We start from the raw sequence: 8,058 nt of genomic DNA, 5'->3' as shown, positions 1-8,058 counted from the left end.
AGGAATTATGGAGGTCACTGGATAGATAGACGTGTTACTGATCTGCAGGTGATGAAAAAATGGAAACAAAATGTTCTAAACTTCACGATTTATTCAGTTTGCAGTATGAGCAGAAATCTACGCACTTACAGCCTCGGTTGCTATCAATGAGGTTATTAATAGTCGTCTGCAGCGTCGGACTGGAACACCTTGGGCCCACCAGAGAAAATCATTCTTGGGGCCCACTATATAGCTACATAAAGATAAATACAAGACCACCAATTGTGTGGTAAAACACGCTAATATCAGGGTATAAGCTGGTACAAATCTTAATTATGTAGCAGGAGTTGGGGTAGCCTCCCTCATAGAATATAAAGCAGCCTCCCCCTCATATAGTATAATGCAGCCTCCTTATAGAATATAATGTAGCCCCTCTCATAGGGTATAATGCTGCCCCTCTCATAGGGTATAATGCTGCCCCCCTCATAGGGTATAATGCTGCCCCCTCATGGGGTATAATGCTGCCCTCCCTCATAGGGTATAATGCTGCACCACTCATATAGTATAATGCAGCACCCTCATAGAATATAATGTAGCCCCCTCATAGGGTATAATGCTGCCCCCTCATAGGGTATAATGCTGCCCCCCTCATAGGGTGTAATGCACCCCCTCATATAGTATAATGCAGCACCCTCATAGAATATAATGCTGCCCCCTCATAGGGTATAATGCTGCCCTCCCTCATAGGGTATAATGCTGCCCCCCCTCATAGGGTATAATGCTGCCCCCCTCATATAGTATAATGCAGCACCCTCACAGGGTATAATGCTGCCCCCTCATAGGGTATAATGCTGCCCCCTCATAGGGTATAATGCTGCCTCCTTATAGGGTATAATGCTGCCCCCCATCATAGGGTATAATGCTGCCCCCCTCATATAGTATAATGCAGCACTCTCATAGGGTATAATGCTGCCCCCTCATAGGGTATAATGCTGCCCCCCTCATAGGGTATAATGCTTCCCCCCCTCATAGGGTATAATGCAGCACCCTCATAGGGTATAATGCTGCCCCCTCATAGGGTATAACGCTGCCCCCTCATAGGGTATAATGCAGCCCCCTTCGTAGGGTATAATGCACCCCCTCATTGGTTATAACGCTGCCCCCCTCATAGGGTATAATGCTGCCCCCCTCATAGGGTACAATGCTTCCCCCTCATAGGGTATAACGCTGCCCCCCTCATATAGTGTAATGCAGCACCCTCATAGAATATAATGCAGCCATCTCACAGGGTAAAATGCTGCCCCCCTCACAGGGTATAATGCTGCCCCCCTCGTAGGGTATAATGCTGCCCCCCTCATAGGGTGTAATGCACCCCCTCATATAGTATAATGCAGCACCCTCATAGAATATAATGCTGCCCCCTCATAGGGTATAATGCTGCCCTCCCTCATAGGGTATAATGCTGCCCCCCCTCATAGGGTATAATGCTGCCCCCCTCATATAGTATAATGCAGCACCCTCACAGGGTATAATGCTGCCCCCTCATAGGGTATAATGCTGCCCCCTCATAGGGTATAATGCTGCCTCCTTATAGGGTATAATGCTGCCCCCCATCATAGGGTATAATGCTGCCCCCCTCATATAGTATAATGCAGCACTCTCATAGGGTATAATGCTGCCCCCTCATAGGGTATAATGCTGCCCCCCTCATAGGGTATAATGCTTCCCCCCCTCATAGGGTATAATGCAGCACCCTCATAGGGTATAATGCTGCCCCCTCATAGGGTATAACGCTGCCCCCTCATAGGGTATAATGCAGCCCCCTTCGTAGGGTATAATGCACCCCCTCATTGGTTATAACGCTGCCCCCCTCATAGGGTATAATGCTGCCCCCCTCATAGGGTACAATGCTTCCCCCTCATAGGGTATAACGCTGCCCCCCTCATATAGTGTAATGCAGCACCCTCATAGAATATAATGCAGCCATCTCATAGGGTATAATGCTGCCCCCTCATAGGGTATAATGCTGCCCCCCATCATAGGGTATAATGCTGCCCCCCTCATATAGTATAATGCAGCACTCTCATAGGGTATAATGCTGCCCCCTCATAGGGTATAATGCTGCCCCCCTCATAGGGTATAATGCTTCCCCCCCTCATAGGGTATAATGCAGCACCCTCATAGGGTATAATGCTGCCCCCTCATAGGGTATAACGCTGCCCCCTCATAGGGTATAATGCAGCCCCCTTCGTAGGGTATAATGCACCCCCTCATTGGTTATAACGCTGCCCCCCTCATAGGGTATAATGCTGCCCCCCTCATAGGGTACAATGCTTCCCCCTCATAGGGTATAACGCTGCCCCCCTCATATAGTGTAATGCAGCACCCTCATAGAATATAATGCAGCCATCTCATAGGGTATAATGCTGCCCCCTCATAGGGTATAACGCTGCCCCCCTCACAGGGTAAAATGCTGCCCCCCTCACATGGTATAATGCTGCCCCCCTCGTAGGGTATAATGCACCCCCTCATAGGCTATAATGCTGCCCCCCTCACACGATATAATGCACCCCCGCATAGGGTATAATGCTGCCCCCCCCCCTCATATGGTGTAATGCTTTTATGTAGAGATAGATAGATAATAGAAAAATAGATAGATATAGAGATAGGTAGCTATAGATAGATAGATGATAGATATAGAGATATATAGATAATAGACAGAGATAGATAGATAGATAGATAGATAGATAGATAGATAGATAGATAGATATGAAATAGATAGATAGATAGATAGATATAGAGATAGATAGGTAGGTAGATAGATATATAGACAGATAGATATGGGATAAATAGATCTATGGATAGATAGATAGATATATAGATAATAGAGATAGATAGATATAGATAGTCTATCTATATATATATATCTATCTTTAAATCTATCTATCTCTATATCTACAGTATCTCTATATCTATCTCTATATCTAAAATAGAGATAGATAGATAGATAGATAGATAGATAGATAGATAGATAGATAGATAGATAGATAGATACAGTCATGGCAAAAAGTTTTGAGAATGACACAAATATTATATTTTCACATGATCTGCTGGCCTCTGGTTTTTATGTGTGTTTGTCAGATGTTTTTATCACATACAGAAATATAATTGCAATCATATTATGAGTAGCAAAAGGTTATATTGACAGTTAGAATGAGTTAATGCAGCAAGTCAATATTTGCAGTATTGACCCTTCTTCTTCAGGACCTCAGCAATTCTCCCTGGCATGCTCTCAATCAACTTCTGGATCAAATCCTGACTGATAGCAGTCCATTCTTGCAAAATCAATGCTTTTATTTTGTCTGAATTTGAAGGTTTTTGTTTGTCCACCCGTCTCTTGATGATTGACCACAAGTTCTCAATGGGATTAAGATCTGGGGAGTTTCCAGGCCATGGTCCCAAAATCTCTATGTTTTGTTCCCTGAGCCATTTAGTTATCACCTTTGCTTTATGGCAAGGTGCTCCATCATGTTGAAAAAGGCATTGTTGATCGCCAAACTGCTCTTGGACGGTTGGGAGAAGTTGCTCTTGGAGGACATTCTGGTACCATTCTTTATTCATGGCTGTGTTTTTAGGCAAGACTGAGAGAGAGCCCATTCCCTTGGCTGAGAAGCAACCCCACACATGAATGGTTTCAGGATGCTTGACAGTTGGCATGAGACAAGACTGGTGGTAGCGCTCACCTGGTCTTCTCCGAATAAGCCGTTTTCCAGATGTCCCAAACAATCGAAAAGGGGATTCATCAGAGAAAATGACTTTACCCCAGTCCTCAGCAGTCCACTCCCTGTACCTCTTGCAGAATATCAGTCTGTTCATGATGTTTTTTCTGGAGAGAAGTGGCTTCTTTGCTGCCCTCCTTGAGACCAGGCCTTGCTCCAAGAGTCTCCGCCTCACAGTGCGTGTAGATGCACTCACACCTGCCTGCTGCCATTCCTGAGCAAGCTCTGCACTGCTGGTAGCCCGATCCCGCAGCTGAAACACTTTTAAGAGACATCCTGGAGCTTGCTGGTCTTTCTTGGGCGCCCTGGAGCCTTTTTGGCAACAAGGGAACCTCTCTCCTTGAAGTTCTTGATGATGCGATAGATTGATGACTGAGGTGCAATCTTTCTAGCTGTGATACTCTTCCCTGTTAGGCAATTTTTGTGCAGTGCAATGATGACTGCACGTGTTTCTTTAGAGATAACCATGGTTAACAGGAGAGAAACAATGATGCCAAGCACCAGCCTCCTTTTAAAGTGTCCAGTGGTGTCATTCTTACTTAATCATGACAGATTGATCTCCAGCCCTGTCCTCATCAACACCCACACCTGTGTTAATGGAGCAATCACTGAAACGATGTTAGCTGGTCCTTTTAAGGCAGGGCTGCAATGATGTTGAAATGTGATTTGGGGGATAAAGTTCATTTTCTAGGCAAATATTGACTTTGCAAGTAATTGCTGTTAAGCTGATCACTCTTTATAACATTCTGGAGTATATGCAAATTGCCATTAGAAAAAATGAAGCAGTAGACTTTGTAAAAATTAATATTTGTGTCATTCTCAAAACTTTTGGCCATGACTGTAGATAGATAGAGATGGATAGATTTAGAGATAGATAGAGATATAGATACAGACAGATAGAGATATAGATACAGATAGATATATAGAGATAGATACATAGAGATAGATAGATATAGAGATAGATATGAGCAGCACGGTGTAGAGATAGACATGGGCAGCACGGTGGCTCAGTGGTTAGCTGGGGTTCGAATCCCACCAAGGACAACATCTGCAAGGAGTTTGTATGTTCTCCCCGTGTTTGTGTGGGTTTCCTCCCACACTCCAAAGACATACTGATAGGGAATATAGATTGTGAGCCCCATCGGGGACAGTGATGAAAAATGTGTGCAAAACTGTAAAGCGCTGCGGAATATGTTAGCGCTATATAAAAATAAAGATTATTATTATAGCTAGATATAGAGATAGATAGCTATATATAGAGATAGAAAGAATAGGATAGATGGATTTAGAGATAGATATAGAGATAGATAGATGGATACATATAGAGATGGATAGATAGATATAGAGAGAGATAGAGATATAAAAAAACAAAACACAATACTCAGCTCTCCTCCTCACTCCCACGCTGATTCCGGCAGCCGGCTTCAGTGTCAGGAGCTGCCCCTTCTGCCAGACACACAGCGGGTGCGCGATGTAATGACGTCATCTGATGCTCTCTCCCATTACAATTGAGGGCGGCGCCGGCCCTAACTTACTGCCGCATAGCGGCTGCCCAGGCTGGGGAGCGGGGACCCTGGGGGAGTGGAGTCCATGAAATGATATTCACTGCTTTCCACGCGCATTTGGGCGTGGGAAGCAGTGAATGTTCATTTCTTTTTAGCAGCGGGGACAGGGGCTCCTGGCTGCTGCTCTGCCGGCACAAGGCCATTAGCAGCTGCGTGGTGTGCCGCTATTAGCGACACACCACTGGCTGGGGGCCCCTGGAGTAGCGGGGGCCCTAGGCAACTGTTGACCCTGTATGCCAGCAGGTGCCAGGGCCCACCAGATGCCAGGGCCCACTGGAGAATCCTCCGGTTCTCCGGTGGGCCAGTCCGACGCTGGTCGTCTGAGGAACGTTCTGCAGCTCTGAATGCTCTTGGGCAAATCATCAAGATCCGCTGCCGGCAGCTCATTTACAATTGCCGACCAATGACATCCCAGATGTGTTCGATGGAGGACAAGTCCGGAGACGCTGCAGTCATGGTAGGACATTTATGCCACTCAGGCTGCTCACAGCAGGACTGGCATTTGTCATGTTGAAAAATGGCTCCTTGGACATGATGAAGAAATGGCCGTACCACTGGTTCCATGACCAAATCAATGTAACGCCGAACTGTTACTGTACCAGGAGTAAGACCGGTGAAGACCTCTTTATGGCGTTGCCATTGTGGTCTGCAGACCATTCTCCAGCTATTACTGCATCCAAGACCAAACCAGGTCTCTGCTGAAGATAAACCTCCACTCCAGCCTTCATCGCCATCTTGTGGCATCAATGGACACCTGTAGCTGAAAGTCTGGCTTAATGTTGTGCCAACGGCTTCTGATGGTTTGTGTGGACAATGTTTGACACCTGAGGCTCGGTATGTGATGACCAATTTCTCTTGGGAGTATAGAATGGAGAACTACGGGCCATTCTTCTAATTTGAAGATCAGTCCGTGCAGAGGTTCGCCTCTGTGCACCTCTAGCGGTCAGTACGTCTTTGTTCTACCAACCACTTGGACACACAACATTGAACAGTGAAGACATCTCAGCCTACGTGCATTGTTATCCACCAGAGTGATAAACCAAGGTCTCTCATTTCAAGGATTCTGTCCCTCTCAGTTTGCGACAAGTGGCAAGAACTGGCACCTTGAAGAACAAGAGGCATCGCACAATCATCCCACAAGGCTTGATCCGATTTTTGAGGTTTTTACATGGCTAAAAATTTGTTGTCAGTCTGACTTTTATGCCCTTAATCGGAGCGAGATTCATGAAAATGGACCATTTTCTCAGCGACATCTGCTACATCCTCAATTTTCATAACCTTACGGCTTATCCTTCTTGGTGTTGCAAGGAGTGTGGATGGATAGATATTCAGCTCATCTGAAATTTGCCTTAAACGAAAGTCACATTTTTATTGTCAATTCCATTCTTTCCGTTCTATTACAGGAGCAGAAAAACAAACTGACTGTGTTCTGCATCCTTAGCAAGACGAGCACCGATGGACCTCGTTGCCTTATAACGGCGGTCCGTCCATGGAGGAAAAGTGCTGCGTGTTGCCTTTTTTCACTGTTAAATAGGATGGAAACTGCAAAAAAAAAGGCTTTTAACCAAATAATCTCTGGGGTCTGGTCTTGGTGGCCTCCGTAAACCAGAATGGCTCCTTGGCTCTAGGAAGTAAGGTAGTGAATTTCAAGCTTTGTAAATATAAAGCCCCAAAGTGTGAATCAACGCTTTCTCAATGTGAAAAGGTCAGAGACGCCAATTTTTGCCAAAATTTGCAATTTTTTTTGTGCCGGTACAACTTTTTAAAGATGGTCACATGGATTATCGTATGAATGAGGCTAGTCCATGTGTAAACCTGCAAATCAAATGATTCCAGAGAAAATACTTCTTGGATTTTTCCAAAAGATGTTAATTCTTCCAGGGTATTTCTACGGCAAATTTAAGATATGCAAATTGAAGGAGAAAATGATGGCCGGTGTGAATCCACCCAGTGTATTATGACCCAACCTTCCAGGTGGTGACAGGTAGACTCATCGAGCACTTTGAAGTTAAATCGTAATATTTTCTCCCATGCTTAGACTTGCTGGCTGGGGTTTAGGTTATTTTCACACCCAGGGCATAATGACTACATGACGTAAAACAGGTTGTACTTTTACTCCAAGTGAAACGTGATGATGGACGCCACTGCAAATTGTGAAGAAACCTGAAACCAAATCTCTCCTGTTTATACATAAGATATCCAGAAGAGAAATTTGTGTCATGTCATACGGGTGGGAATCAGGCGGCAGGGGAACCTTTCTATCCAATTTATCCATAAATGTAAGTCATTTCTATGCTTGTGAGATACAGACTGTACACTAATACATTCAAGCAACCATCCCAAATTTTTTAAAACAATCCCATACAATTTCTTCCCTCCTAAATATTCCACGATCATTTGTGAGTGCTACTGTTGTGTTTAGGAACCGCAACTCGACCACAAACTGGATACTACCTAAAGTTATAGGAGCAGAGGGTCTAACAGTCATCAACGTTCTGCTGACTCCAGAACTTCAGAGTCCAAACCTCTGGTGTCATTAACATCAGCACAAAAGACTGTGACCCTGTCGAGTTTCATTGCTGAGAAGCTGCATGTAGCCTTACATCACCAAGCACAATGCTGAACGTCGGATGGAGTGGTGTAAACCCGCCACCTCTGGACTTTGGAGATGTATTCTGTGCAGTGACGGATCACACTTCTCTATCCGTCGTCTGATGGAGGATTTTGGCTTTGGT

Source organism: Dendrobates tinctorius, unplaced genomic scaffold (genome assembly GCF_039654945.1).
Source record: "Dendrobates tinctorius isolate UK_male_01 unplaced genomic scaffold, ASM3965494v1 ptg000020l, whole genome shotgun sequence".
Classification (NCBI taxonomy): domain Eukaryota; kingdom Metazoa; phylum Chordata; class Amphibia; order Anura; family Dendrobatidae; genus Dendrobates; species Dendrobates tinctorius.
The sequence above is the reverse complement of the archived record's forward strand: the minus strand, read 5'-3'. Positions refer to the sequence as shown.